The 20,989-nt window shown below is 40.4% G+C and overlaps 1 protein-coding gene across 7 annotated transcripts in view; it reads right to left on the reverse strand.

Annotated features, from left to right (window-relative positions):
• The window catches only part of Enah (ENAH actin regulator), a 111,935-nt gene that overhangs the window by 55,084 nt on the left and 35,862 nt on the right, over positions 1 to 20,989 (reverse strand). The window lies entirely within an intron of this gene.

Genomic DNA, 20,989 nt, shown 5'->3' on the forward strand with positions numbered 1-20,989 from the left:
AGACTACAAGACGATTTCTAAGGATCCTATTAGATTTAAAACCCTCTTCTCTACATATAAATACTAAAAAAGGAAAAGACCAAAATTTATGGTTGCCATCTATCCCAATTACTTGCTACTAAATAACATTGAGGCAGACAAGTAAAACAGAAACAAGGTCAATTTCTTACGGAACAATACATTTACCTTTCAAATATTCTCTAGTGTTCTTCGTTGGCGGGAGGAACCCATGATTGTTACCATCACTTATCAAAGGAGAACATCAAAACAAGCACACTGCTGACTACAAACCCAGTGAAACATAGCTTCCAGACCAGTGGTTCTCAACCTGTGGGTCACACAATCTCTCCTCAGACAGCCTTCGTATATCAGATTATTTCTGATATGATTCCTAACAGTGGCAAAGTTAGTTAGCAAGTAGCATGGACTCACTTTATGGTTAAGGGTCACCAATCATGAAGAAAGCTGAGAACCGTTGGTCGGGAAGGCTAAGCGAGTGAGTGGTTAACACAGATGCTCTTAAATAGTTCACACACTCCCATGTCGTCTGAACAGAAGGTGCTTGTCCAGTCCACCAGGTTCTGCCTCAAGAGATTTCGGACAATACTCAATGTGCTTTTCCCAAACTCCCTCAGAAAGTTACCCCCACCCCCCACCTTACTCATGCCTCTCTCATCCATGTAAGCACAGCTCCAAGGGAAGGGGGTTGTGTTGCCTTGATCACAAGATCATGGGAAACCTAAAGAAATCATTGCACTGGAAGATAAACTTGCTTCGGAGAAATTAGTTCAAATTGTTCTAAGTTTCCATTACAGAATCTGCAGAACCTGAGCTATAAACAACAATGGTGTGGTAGATCCTTTGGTGCTGTCTCAAATTACTTTTGTTGCCTAGAAATTCTCTGAGACTGGAAACAAGTCAACGACTAAAGCTTGAGCTGTTTTTCTTTTTTAGAGAGCATTATTTAAAGATATTTGTCAGTACGGCAGTTGAAGACTCATTACTTACAATACAAACACGTACTAAATGACAACTTTTATATAAGTATAACAACGATGACTGAAATAAGCAAAGGGTCAGTGCTTCCTACAGCTTATAGCTGCAGAAACTCATTTAATATGAAATGAGGGAAAAAGCCTTCAAATTAACGCAAACCTTTATTGTCCAGTGTTCAAAACTCAGTTCTGGCCAGGCCCAGCAGCACAGGCCTTAACCCTGGCACTCTCTCACGAGGCAAAGGCAGATGGATCTGTGTAAGTTCAAGGCCAGCTAGGGCTATAAAAGACCACATCTCTTTAAAACAAAAAACAAACAAACAAACAAACAAAAAAAGACCATTTCAGGAGCCTTGAAAGCCTGATGACTTGAATTAGATGCAACACCTGTTATTCCAGCAATCTCAGGGGAGAAGGAGGTTCACACAGGCTCAGAGACCAGCTAGCACTCACTCAGCAACTCTGACCACAGATGTGACACACAAGTAAGCCATTAAACTATGTTGCCACTGCCATTAAAAGACGGCAATCAAGTTTTTGTTTTTTTTTTTTAATTTCATGGGCCTACCTAAAAATTTAAAAAGCTGATCAGATGAATCAATATAGAAGAGGATGTTGATATTTTGGTCTCTTAGCAACTGGGTAGATTTTAAAACCCAAAGGGGAAGACCATCCATCACAAGTTGTTAGGAGGAGGATTTTTTCTTTTTTTTTTTTTTTTAAAGATTTATTTATTTATTATATGTAGGTACACTGTAGCTGTTTTCAGACACACCAGAAGAGGGCATCAGATCTCATTACAGATGGTTGTGAGCCACCATGTGGTTGCTGGGATTTGAACTCAGGACCTTCAGAAGAGCAGTCAATGCTCTTAACTGCTGAGCCATCTCTCCAGCCCTGTTTTGTTTTTCTAAGTCCTGGCTGTACTGTGGACCATGCTGGTTTCAAACTCCCAAAGATCTGCCTGCATTTCCCTCCTGAGTGTCAGGGTTAAAAACATGCACCATGGCTCGACTGAGGATTTTTTTTAAACAGAAAAATAGGTACAAAAGAGCTGGAGAGATGGCTCAGCAAGAAAGAGCACTGGTTCACTATTGTCTGTAACTCCAGTCTCAGGAAATCTGATGACCTCTTCTGGCCTCTGCAAGTACCAGGCACACACGTGGTATATACATACACACACAGGCAAAACACCATATACACAAGCAAAACATTAGTCTTCCAGACATTACACTATCCATGTTTGTATTTTCACCCTGTTAAAGTCTATTCCAGTGAATTTGTCAAAGGCCTGCTTTAAGTATGACAGCGTTATCTGTCAGGTATGGTAGTGTATACATATACACACAACACTCAGGAGGCTGAGTACTGGAAGATCCAAGATTCAAAAGAAGCCTGGCTATAGAGAAAACCTTAGCTAATTGTGGCTGTTCTAAGCCACACAGAAAGTATTGCTGGGATATATCCAAGAACAGAGCAATACATCTTTATATGCAACCATGGCGAGCCTCAAAATAAAAACTTGTCAAAGTCTTCCTATTTCTGAATCAGTGAAACAATTATGAAAAAAGATAAAATAAGTAAACTACTAAACTGTGGTTTTGTGAAGATTGGATACTTAACACTCATAAACAAAACCACATCTTTATGATGTAATGTAGCTAGTATACAGACTTCATTGTACTTCATGTTCCTAATGTTAATTTTGGTATTTACCAGTGAAGTACAGCATTAAAATGCTTACCACCCCCGACCCACACACACAGTGTAAGGAAATACGATACTCCTTTATGTATAGTTTTATACCTTGGTCAGTAAATTCACTTTTGAATATAGTTAAATTTTCCACAGGTAGTTATATATTATGGTAAAGAATGCTTACCAAAAATAGGCACCAGTAAATGAAATGTTCCTTATATTTAAGGAAAAAAATCACTTCCTGTATATACTATGTAGTAATGATACAGAACACAGTCTTTAACAAACAGCAGTTCCCTGTCAAAGACACCAGTTACTGATCATTTGTCAAGAAACACACCAGTGCTCACACACAGTGGCATCCTTAAATGCTGTTCAGTAAATAAATGCATCTAACAAAATCTAAATCATAAACATACAGAAGCAAATGCTTTTCCTTTTGTTAAGTCTTCCTAGGGGCCCTAAAGCCATCTTTAATTGCTTCCTTTTCTGGTCCCCTAGTGAGTCTCTGAGGAGGAGCATTTGAGCCACAGGAAGGAGACAGGAAAAATACTGGTGGGCTTAGAGTAGAACATGACTTGGTTTTTAAAAATATGACTCTGGCTACTGCAGAAGGTGACCAGGAAATGAAGGACAGAAGCAAGGATACTAGACTAGGAAACAAGAGAGGAATGCGTGGGATGCTGGAAGATAACACAAAGGATACAAAGTATGAACATAACCACATGTTACAACGCTCCTGCTAAGAAAACGGCTTTGATCTGAGCTCCTTTACTAGGTTCAAAAGACCAGACTAGTTCACACCAAAATGGAGTCACTAATGCTAAAAGCCACAATCAAATTGAAACTTTTAAGTAGATTTATCCTCGGGTAACAGTTAAGTTTCTATACCTGCCCCCACCCCACCCCCACCCCATCCCACACACACACAGAGGAAGGGGTCCATAGGCTCCTTGGCTTTAACCCTTAAGAAAAAGCTAACCGACAGTAACGAGCCCATGTCTCCTGTTATGTGCTCCTACCTTACAAAGCCTATTGTTGTCTACTGCTCAGGAACCCACTCATGAACTGTATAAAAGCCAATTACATATATGAGATGAAGTTTTTGTTAATTTCTTACAGCCCCTCCCCAAAAAGACACTGACTATTCACCTGAAAAAATTCAGTCCCCTCTGTGGCCTCCTGCCTTCCTCATGGTGCACCAAGGAAGGACTAGACAAAATTCTTCTCACTGGACTTTGCTCCTGTTTCTTCAAGTCATTTTCCCCTCAACTTCACAGGTTTCCAAACCCATGGCTGGTTTGTATGTAGGAGTATAAGTGCAATGACTGAAAAGTCACTGTCAGTAACTGTAGTTTTAAATTTGCCAGCAGATGTAGTAAATGGTATGACAGCTGAGCACCTAAACTCTGGCTTTTGTATGTATGTATGTATGTATGTATGTATGCATATATGTTTATTTTATGTGCACTGGTGGTTGGCCTGCACCTATGCTTGTGTGAGCATGTCAGATCTTGGATTTGCAGACAGTGGTGGGCTGCCATGCTCTTAATTGCTGAGCCATCTCTCCAGCCCCTAGAGTAGCTTTCACACACACACCTGCCTCCTCCTCTTGCTTTTCAAAATAGGAATAACTTGGGTTTTGAGCCCCCCCCCCAACCCCCAGCTCTCTGAAATAGAAATCACTAGTTAGCTATCTGATCAAGGGAATTTCAGGGCCAAAGCCATAATTTAACTGGGAGGCAGCAGTCAGACACTTAAGAGTCATTTGATAGCTTTACCTACACAGAAAAAAATGACCACCAGGATTCCAACCCTGTACTTCTTCTAACAGATTCAAGAGGCAACATGAAAATGGGATCCTTAATACGCACCCCCTCCCCAAGACAGAACCTCTGGTTATCCTGGAACTCACTATATAGACCATACTAGCCTTGAACTCACAGAAATCTACCTGTCTCTGAGATTAAAGGTCTGCACCACTCTGCCTGGTTGCTAATTTCTGAAGAACTGAATAGGACAGCTTCTGCCTACCAGTACCTTTTTACACACTAACCACTCTAGGGATGAGAAGCACCACATACCCCAGGGCACACTAAGAGGTGGGAATAGGATGGTTAGCACAAGTGCCTGGGGGGAAGTCGCAGAGGACACCAATCCTATTATTACCTTGATCATGGACTTCCTGTCTCTAGATCTCAGGAAGTAATTTTCAGTTCAAGCTAACTAACAATACTAAAAATAAAATTGAAAGTAAACATGAAGGATTTTAAGGATACCAAAGTTTTCATTAACTAAATTCAAATATCAGTAGATTCATAAGAAGGCTTCTCTTTTAAATAACATTTCCCCTTTGTTATTATTCCATTAAAAGAAACCTGCTAAAGATGGGGGAAATTCTGCTTACTAATAACAGGTTCTCCTCTCATGGTTTACTGATTGAAGAAAATTGCAAAAACATTGTGAATGCTACTGACAAAGAGCAGATACAAATAATGGCAGCAAACAAACATTTTCTTTTTTTCCTTTTTCTTTTTGCAAAGCAAGAAAGCCATCTGGGATGCAGACACTTCAAATATGTAGAAAGGCAAGACGCATCACCATTCATACTGCTTTCACAAAGGCAGTATTATTAATTTCTAAGAGGCACAATATCAATGTTACTATTAAGCTCTTTATCCCACAGTATCCAAGTTCATACACAAAATGCAAATGTAGCCAGGTGTAACAATCCATCTACAGCCAAGAAAAAGTGTCAGTTCACCTGAAGCACAAGTGTGCTTTTGAAAATACTTTGTAAACCTGATGGACCACCTTTCAGGATGAAAAATCCCGCAACTGTACCAGTATGTAGAAAGAAGGTCCTTACTGAACATAGCTACGTGCTTAGGAATCTGGAAGGTACGCTTTAAAATAATAATTTCAGGTAAAGGATATAGCTTGGTTGGTGAAGTAAGTGCTGACCTGACTCCAAGCATGGTAGCTGATATGGTAGTGCACACCTCTGACACCACTACTTGGAAGACGGAGGCAGTAGGACCAGGAGCTCAGGTACATATAGAGCCTGGGGCCAGCTTAGGTTACATGAAACTGTGCTAACAACAACAGCTATAAAAATATCTTATTGCCTGTTTTTTGAGACAGGATCTCAACATGTAGTTCCAGCATAGTCCTCCTGCTTTTGCCTCCCGACTGCCTGGATAAGCAGCCTGTACCACACACAATACCCACCTGAGATCATTCTTACTGGCACTCAAGTACAGGATCCGTAAAATTCAGTAAATACAAGTCAATAAAAAGAACCTGCTATTGTCAACAGCATGCCTAGAGAGAGAATATAAAACTAAGGGATATATACAATATTCTATTCTTAGAACCACAATTAAGGAGAAACTGGGATGAAATTTTTAAGCGTCCATGGAGGGAAAATGAAACCCTATCTATCTATCTATCTATGGAAAGGAGGCAACAGCAGTAAGGTAGCGAGTGAGACTGACCATGAACAGGCTGTGACGGCCTCATGGGGCGGGCACATCCTGAGCAAGACCTAACCGGCTGGAGAGCAAGCCCCTCAGATACGGAAGATGACAGAAACACAGCAGATTTCTCCTGAAACCTTTCAACTTTTTTAAAAAAAAAAGTACCTATTTTTATTGCTGAGGCAAAATACATGACCAAAGCGACTGGAAAAGATTTCTTTTCCTCGTGGTTTGCTGCATTTTAACAAAGAGGAAGAAGCATAGAAGGTGGGACCACAACTGTCTGAGGGAGTGGAAGAAGACCCACTCAGGAAAATGCTCAGATTGCCTGCTTTCCCACTCATTCAGTCTGAGCCTCACAAGGCTCAGACCACGAGGATTCCTTTTTTAATGGTTTAATCTGGTGGTGGATGTGTAAATTGATGGCATTAGTGGAAATTACAAAGCAGTCACTGGACGGTTCCTTTAAAATGGGTATATTTTGTGTCCTGCCTGTCTCTCAGCTTCCTGTTGGTCACAAAGTAATTTTTCTTCACGACATGCTTTCACTGTGATGCCCTGCCTCACCATGCCCTGGCCCAGAATCAATGGAGCTCGGTGACCTTGGAATTAAACCTCTAAAATATAAACTTAGATTAAAACTCTGAAACATAAACCATTCTGTTTGTGTCAGGTATTCTGTCACAGTGATGAAAATCTAGAGAACACAAATGTGACCTTTAAATCTACTAGGCGAGTAGAAGAATAAGGCTACCTATTTTTTTTCAAAGATATTTTGACCAGTTCATTATAGAAAAGTAGAGACTAGAAAAGTTAAGATAAAATTCCAACCTAAAACCACAGAAGACCCTCTGAACAAGTGAAAACAACAAAAAATTGAGAAGTGTATGACTGTGGTTACGTCTACTACCCTAACTAAAGACCTACTATGTGTATTGGGCTGGCAAGATGGCTCAGCGGGTAAGAGCACTGACTGCTCTTCCAAAGGTCCTGAGTTCAAATCCCAGCAACCACATGGTGGCTCACAACCATCTGTAATGAAATCTGACATTCTCTTTTGTTGTGTATGAAGATGGCTACAGTGTACTTATATATAATAATAAATACATCTTTGACTCAGAGTGAGCAGGGACTCAACGAGCAGAGTTGACCGGAGCGAGCAGAGGTCCTAAATACAATTCCCAACAACCACATGAAGGCTCATACCATAAAAATAAACATATAAATCTAAAAAGAAAAAAAGATCTATGTATTACTGAACGGTTGTATTAACTGGGAATTTATTCTATCACTGCTGAATAAAATGCTTCGTTATAAAGATTTAAATGCAAAAAGTACACTTTAAACTCATAATTAAATTTTAGATGGCTAGAGCTGGCAGACATAGCATTAGAATACAGACTATTTTCCTATGTATGGCTTTCCTACAGCTGTACAATTTACACTAAAACCTGAGCCCAAAACTATTGTAGGAAATGTAAAAGGCCAACACACAGTAAATGCCAATATAGCCATTTACTTGTTTTATAACTACCATAAATGAGCCAGCTACCAAATGCTGCACTTAAATCAGTTGTTGGGACAAGATTCTTTATAAACTCATTATCTCACAAAAAGGCTAAATTAGAATATATAGGTAAACTATTCACATATCTTTAATTTATATTGTTAAATTAAGAATTTCCTCAGCTGTGTTTCATGAAAAAAATCAAACCAAGTTATCTGTGTTCATTTGTATGAGACAGATGATGGGTCCCAAAAGAGGGACTCAAATAGATATTTATATAGCCAATTCATAGCAGCTTTGTTCAAAAACAAATATCTCAAATAGAGATGAGCAGAGAACCAAAAGGTGATACATACATACAATGGTTTATTCAAGCCTTTAAAAGAAAATAAATGTTGTTGTAATGCTGTATCTCGGATGAACCTTGAGGACATTATACTATATGAAACAAGCGGGGATCAAAGGGACAAATACTCTATGATTCCATTTACAATGGGTTTCCAAAACACACACAGTCAGAGGCAAAAGCAGTATGGTGGCTGCCAGGGGCTGGGGAAAGAAGGAAAGGAATGGTCGGTGGCTTTTAATTACACTCATTCGGGGTAAGGGGTGCATCATCACAGACTTCCCGTAAGAGATTAAAGGACTACTCTCCACAGTTGGCTTCCTCCACCATATGGGCCTTCCAGGCTGGGCCATCTGAATGGCAGGGAACACTTGCCCTTCACGGAGCATTTGTGTCAGGGATGAAAAGGTTCTGTGGTGAATGCTGATGCTCGTTGTACAATAATATAATTTAACCAATGCCACCAAATTCTATAGTCTAAAGTGGCTACTATGGCAAACTTTCTGTTGTATATAATTTAACATATGCATATTAGCTTTAAATAGGGAGAAAATATAATAAATTTTATGGAAAAACTGCATTTGTTTAAAACTTGTATTACACTATCTTTAAGTTCATTTTCCTTTTTAAAACTCTGTGTTACATGGGCTGGAAAGATGGTTCAGAGAATAAGAGAACTGTCTGCTGCTCTTTCAGTGGTCCCATGCTCAATTCCCAGCAATCACATGGTGGCTCAGAACCATCTGTACTAGGATCTGATGCCCTCTTCTGGAATCCGGGTGTATAAACAGATACAGCATGCATGGGCACTAAGTAAATAATTGTACTACAGTCTCTCTCTCCACTCCCCTCGCCCCCATCCTCAATTCATACTGTGTAGCTCAGAACTTCACTTCCAAGGGATCCTACCTTTTCTGGCCTCAGAGGCAACTAAATGTCCATAGATGTAAAAGAAACAATCTTCTAAAACCCTGAAGTTAACTGAAACGGCAAACAAAGGTGTCCACAACTAAAAGCAGCTGGAGGAGGAGAGGGGTCACTTCATCTTACACTGCCAGACCAAACCCATGACTGAAGGAAATCAGGGCAGGAACCTAGCACAAGAACCATGGAGGAACACTGCTTGCTGGCTCCTTCTCCGCCTTGCTTACTTGATGTCTCAGCTTTCTCTCTCCCCCTTCCTGCTCCCTCTTTCCCTTCCCTGCTCCCTCTCTCCCTCCCCTGAACCCCACCTCTTTCTCCTTTCTTTCTAACTTTATCGTGTATGGGAATTTTGCCTGGATGTCTGTATGTGTAGCATGTGTATCATGTGCCTGGTGCCCACAGGGGCCAGAAGGGGAGGATGTCAGATCCCCTGTAACTGGGGAGCCACCCAATGGCAACTGAGTCCAGATCTTCTGCAAGAGCAGCAGACCCTCTTAACCACAAGCTGTCTTTTCAGGCCCCACAGCTAGTTTTTTGTATGCAGCTCAGATCTACCTGCCAAAATGGTGCCACCCACAGAGAGGTGTACCCTCCGATATCAATCAGCAATCAAGACAATTTCTCACAGACATGGCCACAAGCCATTGTTGAGGTAATTCTTCAGCTGAGGTTCTCATACAACTCTAGGTTGGGCTCTGAGCAGTGTAAGAGAAAGCTAGATGAGCGGTGAGCAGGAAGCCTGGGAGCACTGCTTATGTGGTACGTGGATAACGTGCTGAGTGGCTTGAATTCCACCCCTGGCTTCCCCTAATGATGGACTGAAACTCAGAACTGTAAATAAACCCTTTCCTTCCCTATATTGCTTCTGGTCAGGATACTTGCCAACTGGAACAGTTACAATAAAAAAATGACATACAAAGTAATTGTGTATCTTCATCTTCATAAAACAAAAGACCAAGGAGATGCATGCTTCATTTCTTATATTCACTCAAGTAAAACTTTTAACTTGAGGGACAGTGTGAAGGTACTTGACATATGAGTGTGGAGAATGGAGTCTGACCCCTAAACCTGTATTAAAAGGAAGGAAAGATCCAACCCCAGAAAGCTGTTCTTCAGCCAGCACAAGCACACTATGGTATATGGATCCATGTTTAAATGTGAACCCGCACACATACAATTAAAAAAATTAAACTGATGGAGAAACAGTAAAGACGAAAGTGATCAAGATTTGGTAAGTAGTGTGTTGATTATGGCTTCACATGGCTTTCCCAGAGACATCTACCACTAAGACTTAGAGACAGCCACAGTCAAGGTTTCAGCTAACACCTGCAGCAGACAGCATTCCCAGTCCACATTCTTCTCCTGTGCTCAAAAGCTACAGACAACTACTTGCTGAGTATTTATACACAAGTAATTTTGAGGCATTACACATTTTCCTGCCCAATTTACGCCCTTAGCCTAACTGCTCCTTTCTCCCTATTTCCCTTTTGAGATGAAATATACCTACACCTCTTCCCCAGATAGAAATCTAAGTTCCCCACTCTGTTCCCGTACAGTTATCTCCCATTAGTCACCAGCACCCACAGATCTCTTCCACGCTGCCTCAATAGGGTTCCACTGCCACCACTTTAGTGGACTATTTCCTCCCTGGAGTCTATAAGAGCTCACAAAACAGCCTTCTAACGTCCAGCATCGCTCTGTAGAAGGCCCATAGTGAACACTTTCCAAACAAGACATGTCTTTTTTGTTTTTAAACAAGAGTTTTGATCGTTGCTGTCCCTGTGCATCTACCACGTTTATGTATATGCTGGTGTCTACACAGGCTAACGGGTATCAGATCCTCTAGAAACAGGACTATAGCGGCTCATGTACGCAGCCCCAGCCCTTGGGAGGCAGAAGCAGGAGGTTCAGGAGATTAAGATTATGTTCCGCTACACAGTAAATCTGAGGTTATCCTCGGCTAAATGACACCCTATCTCAAACAGACAAAACCAGAAAAAAAAATTATGACCCTATTCATAAACGTATACATAAAACATATAAATGATACACTTAAATATATGTATGAAATATATGTATGTGTGCATGTGTATGGCTGAGTGTATATACATGCACATGTATATAATACAAACCCTAAATCACTTTAGTAGTATCTGTAGAAGCCAGAATAATGAATGGCTTTAATTCTGTTTAGAAAAGGAAGAACTGAAATCTATACTCCCAATATTTTCTGCAATTAACATATTGATTTTGCAATTAAAAGTACAGAAATAAAACAGCTGCTCTTCATGACATTACATCTTAAAGGTGAGTTGTCTACCTGTTTTAAAGTTTTGCTCTTTACTGACTCATATTCCTACTGTGTCAAAGTCCCAAGTAATAAGGATATATATACATGGGCCAGCATCTAAGTTTTTAAATCAAAAGGTTTAATTTTGTTTTCGGTAGGTTTTATATAGACTGTTCACAGTAGAAACCGTTAGCAACGGTTGATGATAATCTCTTCCATTGCTCATCTAAACTAAAAACATTAAATATTCAATGAATTTCACTGGTCGACAAAGAATATGAACTTAAGCGGAAGTTAGTTTCAGTGTCAAGTGTTATTTTCTGGTTGAATTAAAGGATTTATAAAGCCTCTATAAGCTTCAACTTCCTGAAGAGCAACAGCAGCATATCAGAATAGAACTACGTACACAGAGCCTTCCAGGTACTTGTAAGGCTCTGACACTCAAACCTAGGCACCCTGACCATTACTAGTAGAACCAACACTCTGGCAAATTGAGGTAATAATTAATAACGAGTTTTAGAAGCACAGAGAGCACACTGAAACACTCTTCAACATTTGCTCAGCTGCCAGATAACCCTCACGGTCCATGGCATGCTGTGAATTACCATCATTTCTTTCGTCAGATTAAGATCCTAGACTTCCCACTTTTTCACTTCTACTGAGTGGGTAAGGAGTCTATGTAACTCTGATAGAGTCTGTCAAACTCCACTCACTACAGACCAGCAGCCTTATTCCTAGCCACACTTCGGAACCCATCTTATGGTAAAGCTATTATAAGCTACAGTGATTATTTCTAAATCTGGGAATTCGTGATGGCTTTGAAATTTCCCAGTGAACTATAAATGGCTGTTGGTTAGCACATCTCCATAACACTGGGATTCAAGTCTAACTTCTGGTTTCAATGATTGTAACAATACAGATCATGGAGCCAGGTGTAGTGGGAAATGCGTTGTGGTCCCAGCAGGAAGGAAGCTGGAAAAGGAGAATCCTAACTTTGAGGCCAGCCTGAACTACATATATAGTGAGATTCTGCTTTCTGTTTCCTGTTTTTGGAGGGAAAAAAACCCAACAACAACAAAAAAACAGACTATAAAGTCTTCAAACAAAATGAAATTGCTGTCGGTTACTAATGTGAATAAGGTACGAGTATGTATAATAGTTAGCAGCATTGAATATTTAGTCCAACTAAATCAAAAACCAAACTTCCCATTGTTAAATACAACTACTGGAAGAAAGTCTGGTTTTCCTGTTATCCCAAGGAAACTCTTACTTTTCCAAGAGTGTTTCTTGGACACTGATGATTCCAGAGCAGATATTTATAGTCTGGCAAGTCCCTTTACATCTACTGGCTGCCAGCTTCTGCTCAGAAGTACTTTATACATTGGGCAATTCTGTCCTAAAAAGCAAGCTATCTACTACAGCTGGGAAAACACATGCCTCACTTTCTTCCATAGACAGTTTCTCCATTAAGATGAGGAACCTGGTCCTTCCAATGAAGTTCAACATTCTTGAGTTCCAAGAATTAGACTAGCTAGGATAGTTACCATCCAACATAAATTCCAGAAAAGATTATTTGAAGATTAGAAAAAAACGAGACAGCACATACTCAACCAGGTCTAGACCATATTCAACAGCTCATTCCAGGAGCTGGGAAGAGCTAGCTTGTAGCAAATGAACTTCTAGAAGTTACTCGTTTAATATTAAAATCTCATTATTATTTTGTAATTTGCTCCATCATAGAACCTGCTTTAATGTGAAGGTCTCCCCCATAAAGCGTGCAGTGAAACTGAACACTCCATGTGTGTGGCCCACATAGTCGATCCTGAGGCAGGGACAAGAACCCCAGTATGAAAACAAAAGAGCACCACAAGAAACAAGCACAACTGCAGGGAGCTCACACCTTAGGGAATGCTGGGTAGTAGGAAGTATAAAATGCTAATGCACTACTCATGGGTCTGTCTCTGACGATGGAAAGAAGGGACAGTGAAGCGTGACTAAGAGGAGTCAGCAGCCTGTGATGTTCTGTTCTCACACAGGTAGTGCTTGGAAGTAATGACAGCACAGGACAACTGAAGACAAGCACTAGCTATATATAACATTTGCAGCCAAATATAAACTGCTTGACAATCCTGAGGGTTTGCAGCTCCTTGCCCTGTGCTTCTATAAAACATTCAAACAAGATATAAGGCTCATTAGTACAACTTTTTTTTTCCCAAGTTAACTTTTAAAAATAAGCTTAATACTGGGATTTATTGGTAATATCAACACAGGGGCTTATGATAAGGAGCTGCTTTCAGAGCAGACTGCCTGCTGGAATCTGCTGAAGTGACCTCTCCTTCCTTTTTTCCCCAGAGACAGGGTTTCTCTGTGTAGCCCTGGCTGTCCTGGAACTCACTCTGTAGACCAGGCTGGCCTCGAACCCAGAAATTCACCTGCCTCTGCCTCCCGAGTGCTGGGACTAAAGGTGTGCACCACCACTGCCCAGCTACCTTGTATTCTTATACACTATGAAAAGATGAAAGTCCTCCTTTAAGTCTCTCTTAGAAGCTGAAGTCAGAGTATGCAATAGTGTTAAAGCTAGAAATTCAGAGATGATCACACACACACTTTCACGGTGTAGCTCAAGCTAGCCTGAAACTTACTATGATCCACAGGCTAGTCTCAAACTCACAACACTCCTCCCGTTTCAGCCTCCTGAATGCTAGGATTACAGACATTTCTGACCCACCCCACAGTGTTGTTCTCTGGCATATTGCTAGGTTCAAAGTTTAAGGACAAACTGTTCTTGCATTTCAGCTGTCAACTGACAAACACATGTAATTTTTTAAAAATTTGTAATGTGAGATTATCTTTAAGCAGGACCCAACATCTGTTTCTGGGATTTAAAAGAAATTGTATCATTATAGCCTCCTGGGGCTGGAGAGATGGAGCAGCTGGAGAGAGCGCTTGCTGCTCTGGAAGGACATGAGCTTGTTTCCTAGCACCCATATGGTGGCTTACAACCATCTGTGACTTCATTTCCAAGGAATTCAAAACCCTTCTTCTGGCCTCTAAAGGTACCAAGCACATACATAATACACATATAAATATACAGGCACAACACTTATATACAAAAAATAAAACTGAATCAATCTTTAAAAAAAAAAAAACATACCAAATTCTATTTTTTGCACCGGGTAACAAGCTTTCTTCACTGTGCGCTTGCTATTTCTAAATTAGCACTTCCTTTTCCGAATAAAGCCTCACTTCACTCACTGTTTTCTTAACCATTACTGCTCCATTATATCTTTCAGTTCATAGCCAAGTAGTTTTCTTAGACTTCTCTTCCCCATACTGCATACTCAAGGAGGACCTCCAAGTACCACAAACACCCAGAATACTCCTATGACAGCATCAGGCTCACTCTAACAGTAAACTCCTAGTGCAGAAGTGCATCACCTCCATCTACACAATTAATACCTAAAGCACAGTCAGATACTTGCCGAAATGTCAAGCAAGCAAATGGATCCCATGGCCCAACAAGAACAGATAATCATTATTTTAGTCATTTAAAGTATTTAAGATTAGAAATACCCTTCCAAAGAAGGGCTAGTTTTAATATGCTTCCCAAAGTCCACTTAATCTCAAACAGAACGTTAGGGGTGGGGCATTTAATAGTCACAAGGGCACTGTCCTCATGAATGGATTTATGCCACTATTTTAGGAATATACCAAGTTGAGACTGTAGTAGCTTCATGACAAAAGAAATATACTTCCTTTAAATATCCCATATCTCTGTGAGTTCGAGGACAGCCTGGTTTACAAAGTGAGTTCCAGAAGAGCCAAGGCTACACAAAGAAACTCCGTCTCAAGAAACGAAAGAGAAATCCACTCCCCACCACCCCCGTTCTTTTGCTGGAGAATGGCACAGGAAGAAGGCCTTCAACGGGATAGATGTGGGCCACTTAATCCTTGTCTTCTCAGCCTTCAGAACTGCAAGGAATTGTTCTGTGTAAATAATCCAACATCAAGTATTCTATTATAGCAGCACAAAATAATTGCAACAAATAAGCAATTTTATAATTAAATGTCAGTGGTAAAAATTTTATTCATACAGACCCTTTACCATAGGCAGAGAATATAGAGTACTTTACTAAAAGTTTAATTAATGGAGCTTTAAAAACCATACAGTGGAAAGAAGGAAACATCTTCAATAAATGGTGCTGGTATAACTGGCAGTCTACATGGAGAATGAAAATTGATCCATATTTATCACCTTGTACACATCTCAAGTCCAAATGGATTAAGGACCTCCACATAAATCCAGATACACTGAATCTAATAGAAAAGAAAGTGGGGAATAGTCTCCAACACATTGGTACAGGGGAAATTTTCCTGAACAGAAGGAACACCAATGGCTCAGGCTCTAAGATCAAAAATTGACAAATGGGACCCCATGAAACTGAAAAGATTTTGTAAGGCAAAGGACACTGTCAATAGGACAAAATAGCAACCAACAGAATCGGGAAAAAATCTTCACTAACCCTACATCCGATAGAGGGCTAATATCCAAAATATACAAAGAACTCAAGAAGTTAGACTACAAAAACCCAAATAACCCAATTTAAAAATGGGTTATAGAGCTAAACAGAGGATTCTTAACAGAGCAATCACAAATGGCTGAGAGGCACTCAAAGAAGTATTCAACATCCTCAGTCATCAAGGAAATGCAAATCAAAACAACCCTGAGACTCCAACTTACACCAATTAGAATGGCTAAGATCAAAAACTCAAAGATGTGGAGAAAGAGGAACACTCCTCCATTGCTGGTGGGATTGCAAACTGGTACAACTCCTGGGAATATACATAAAAGATGCTCCACCATACCAAAAGGATATGTGCCCCACTATGTTCATAGCAGCCTTATTTGTAGTAGCCAGAAGCTGGAAACAACCCAGATGTCCGTCAACTGAAGAATGGATACAGAAAATGTGGTTCATCTACACAATGCAATATTAAGCTATTAAGAATGAGGACATCATGAGTTGTGCAGGCAAATAGAAAATATCATCCTGAGTGAGGTAACCCAGAACCAAAAGGACATGCATGGTACGTACTCACTGATAAGTAGATGTTAGCCTAAAAGTTCAGAATACCCATGACACAACTCACTGACCTTAGGAAGCTTAAAAAAGACTGTGAATACAACAAGAATGTGAACACCTGAAACCCACTTAGAAGTGGGGCAAAATAATCATGGAAGGCAGGAAACTGGGCGGAGAGGGGAGAGGCTGTGAAAAAAGAGGGGCAGGATCAGGCATGGAGAGAAAAAGGAGGGAAGCCCAGAGGGCCAGGAGAATGAATCAAAATATTCAGCAGGGGAGAGCCTCTAGAAAGTCCCAGAGACTTGGGATGTGAAAGGCAACCAGGACTCAATGGGGATGACATTAGGTGAAATGTCCAACAGTGGAGAGATAAAACCTGAAGAGACCACCTTCAGTAGATAGACATGGCCCTGAGTTGAGGCAGGGGATACCACCCATCTTCAAAGTTTTTAACCCAGAATTGTTCCTGTCTAAAGGAAATGTAGGGACAAAAATGGAGCAGAGACTGAAAGAAAGGCCCAACTTGGGATCCATCCAATACACACACACCAAATCCTGACACTATTACTGAAGCCATATTGTGCATGCAGACAGGAGCCTGGCATGGCTGTCCTCAGAGAGCCTCTACTAGCAACTGAGACAAATGCATATACTTAAACCACTGGATTAAGGTCAGTCGGGGACCAATATGGAAGAGTTAGAGAAAGGACTGAAGGAGCTGAAGGGAATTACAACCTCATAGGAAGTACAACATTGTCAGCTAACCCAGGCCCCTCAGAGCTCTCAGAGACTAAGCCAAAAACCAAGGAGCATCCATGGGCTGGTGCATGGCCCCCGGCACATGTGTAGCAGAGGACTGCCTTGTATGGCCTCAGTGAGAGAGGATGCACTAAATCCTGTGGAAACTGGATGCCAAGGAAGAGGGATGCTAATGGGGAGGGTGAGTGGGAAGGCACCCTCAGTGGTTGGGGGGGGGGGGCATCGGGAACAGGGGCAACTTTTAGAACGTAAATAAAATAATTTAATAAAGATTAAACAAACAAACAAAAAAAAACCCTATGTATCTAGGAGCTGAAGCTAAGAGCACTTATTCCTCTTCCAAGAGACTCCAGTTCAGTTCCCCATATCCACATGGCGGTTCACAACTGCCTATAACTACATTTACAAGGGATCCAATGTTTTGGTTTTTTTTTCCCTGCCCTCTGCAGGCATCAGGCACAACACATAAAATAAAAATAAAATACTAAATAAACCCACATATTTAACGAACATATAAAGTTGACCCAGCTAAAGGCGTGATAGTGGTGGGGAATTAGGAGTACTGAAAACTGACTATGTAACAGTGCCCAAAATTTACTTGCTGCTTAAGAGCAACTCAGTCTATGTGCAATTAGGCATGCCACAAAATAATGCGTGGGAACTGAGTTGATTGACCCGAGTAGCTGGTCACACTCATTCTGATTCCCAATAAAAGGGAATACACTCCCAACTTCCCAACAAACAACCTAAAGCCATTCTTCTCACTGCGCTTGGCCATTACACTCTGATGTCTAAAGCGAGACAGGCTCTACCCCGAACATGCTGAAGTATGGTGTTCACACCCTTTAAGAATTTTCTTCTCATGCTGGCTTCTGCCCATCTGTAGCAGCTATCAGCTGGCACAGGATCCAAATGCTCAAAGCAACTCACATGCATCTCTAAGCAACAGCTGTGTAATCCTCATAGTACGCCTAAAAATATCGTCGAAAACATTAAATGAGTTTCATCTAACATTTAGAAATATGACTGAACGAAATACAGTCAACTCAATTCATGTTAACAGAGTCATTTAGCAGAAGGCCACATTCAAAACGACGAGTAATCCAATTCATAAAAAGTAAAAATGTTTATAGGCTGAACTTTTATTTCAGGAGTGTCCTCTTTGTCTGAGGATACACAATACCTGTACTGTAAGGGCTGGGGTTTTTGCTTGTTTGCTTGTTCGTTCCGTGGTGCTGGGATCTGAACCTAAGGCCCCTTGCATGCATGCTAAGCTCCCATCGTACTACTGAGCCTCACCCCAGCTTTAAGCCTTATTTTTTCCTTACTAGTAGAGAAGCTATCTTTGGTGTAGGTGTAGAATGTAGAGTGCCTGACTATCTTGACTTAATCATGTGCCCTTCCACAACTTCTGTTGTTAAATGAGCTTCGTCTTTCTTTGGCTGAGCTCATGAGCCACGAAGGCTGAAAAAGCTCATATCCTTTAATACTCTTTCCTGAACATCTCACCACTACTGAGATAGACAGCCGTGCCAAACACAATGTACATCTCATTAAAAAACCCAATTTTCAGATACCCATCCACCCAAGAGATGGGTTAACAGACTGCCAGGCAATCTCACAGGACTGATTCTTCTATCAATTGAACCCGGAGCTTGCTTGGCAATGAGGCACATACTGAGTTTGGCCCTCTCTGGTCTTTAAGTTCCTAATTTCTAAAGCAAAATGATCCTGAAATACACAAGGTTCCTTACAGGACCAAGAAGGCCACATGCAGCTCTAAGACAGCAGCAAAATGTACGAGGTATGTAAGTAAATGCATCACTAGTGCCAAAGCATGTATTTTTCCTCTAGGTTAACTCTATCCAAACAAAACTCAAATTAGAAAAGTTATGAACAGTTCTAAAACATCCAGAGTAAGGTAACTATACTTTAAGTATGCAAAGGGGGGAGGGAGGTCATGTTGTTTATACTTAAGGAAAAGTATTTTATGGGCCTAATTTTAACACAGACAAACATAGAAAATCAGTTGGTAATGTTTGCCAAGCATCCCCAAGCACTGGGTCAATCACCTAAGCATGGTAGCACATACATATACCTATAACCACAATGCACAGGAGATGAAGGCAGAAAGATCATAAATTCAGAGTCATCCTTGGTTACATACAGAGTCTGAGACCAGCCTGGTTACAAGAGAGCTCAATCACAAAAAAATAAATACACGAACAATAAGAAAAAAAAGGGAGGGGGGGCTGGAGAGGTGGCTCAGCGGGTAAGAGCACATGACTGCGCTTCCAGAGGTCCTGAGTTCAATTCCCAGCAACCACATGGTAGCTCACAACCATCTGTAATGAAATCTGGTGCCTTCTTCTGGTGTGTCTGAAGAGAACTACAGTGTACTCACATACATAAGTAATAAATAAATCTTTTTTTAAAATCCCACTACTTGATGAATATGCATATGATTCTATGTGAATATATCCATTTCTCTGTAATAATCTTATAACCTGTAATTTTACATCCTAAAGAAGATGTAAAATGTTTCAAAAACAATAGTCTCTAACAAAGATGCTACACACTGATAAAAATGAAGACTACAACCTATTCATCACAACTATAACTCCAAAAATAATGTGTGTGTGTGTATATATATATATATATATATATATATAGTGACTAACAATTGTCAAAGAAAATACAATTACCTTTACTTTAATAATATGCTTAGAATTATTAATAGATCAAACATATAAATTAAAAGCAAAAGTGTTAAGTCCTGAACAATAATATTAAAGACTCAAAAATATAGCCAGGCATGGTCGCTCATGCCTGAAATTCCAACACTCCAGAGGCTAAAACAGGAGGACTAAGTTCAAAGCTAGCCTAGGCTATTTTGAGTACAAAGCTAAACAGCCAGGAATACAAAAGGAAAACCTTCCTCACACTCTCGCTCAAATTTTAAAAAGAGAAAAAGGAAAGGGGGAAGGGAGGGGTGGCAGAGAGGGAAGGAGAGAGACAGGGAGGGAGGGAGGGAGGGAAGGCTGGGGGAGGGAGGGAGGGCGGGCACCTAATCTCAGAACTAACTCAGGAGGCAGAGGCAAGAAGATCTCTGTGAGTTCCAAACTAGCCAGGGATACATAGTGAGGCTCTGTCTCAAAGAAGAAAAAAGGAGGAAGAGACACACACAAGCTGGGTGTGGGGGCACAAGTGTTTAACTCCAACACTTGGTGAGGCAGAGACAGGCAGATCTCTGTGAATTCAAAGAACATTGTGCACAGGGAATTCCAGGACCTGTAGAGCTAAAAAGGAGAGATCCTGTCTCAATAAAAACCGAAGAATGACAAAATAAAAAGGTTAAAAGGTTAAATTTTAAAATTAATACAAAGTAAAGTCAAAGAAACAAAAAAGAAAATAATAAAAGAGCAGAAATCTAGACCAAAGAAACAAGTGAGAAGGTCAAAAATCAAACAAACAGAGCAAACAAAACACCTGCTTCTTGGAGAATAATCTAGATAAAACTTCAGAAAGATTTATGAAGTAAGACCCAAAAGAAGGGAAGTAATTTAGTGTTTTAACTAAATACCAGTGACTTTGTTTTTCAATTAAGATTTGTTTTATCCATTTAAGTGTTTTGCCCACATGTACGTGTATGCACCGTGTGCATGCAATGTCTGCGTGGCAGATCTCCTTGAACTGGCATTACATATGGTAGTGAGTCACAATGTAGATGCTGAGACTTGAGCCTGGGTCCTCTGGAAGAGCAGCCAGTGCTCTTAACCACCAGGACATCTCTCCAGACACCACACCAATGATTTTGTAATCTAGATGAAATGACAAATTTAGTATAGAGTTTGAGTGAATTAAAACCAAAAAAAAAAAAAACAAAAACAAAAACAAAACCAAAACC

This window comes from Mus caroli, unplaced genomic scaffold (assembly GCF_978045245.1).
Source record: "Mus caroli unplaced genomic scaffold, Mus_caroli_1 scaffold_1, whole genome shotgun sequence".
Lineage (NCBI taxonomy): Eukaryota > Metazoa > Chordata > Mammalia > Rodentia > Muridae > Mus > Mus caroli.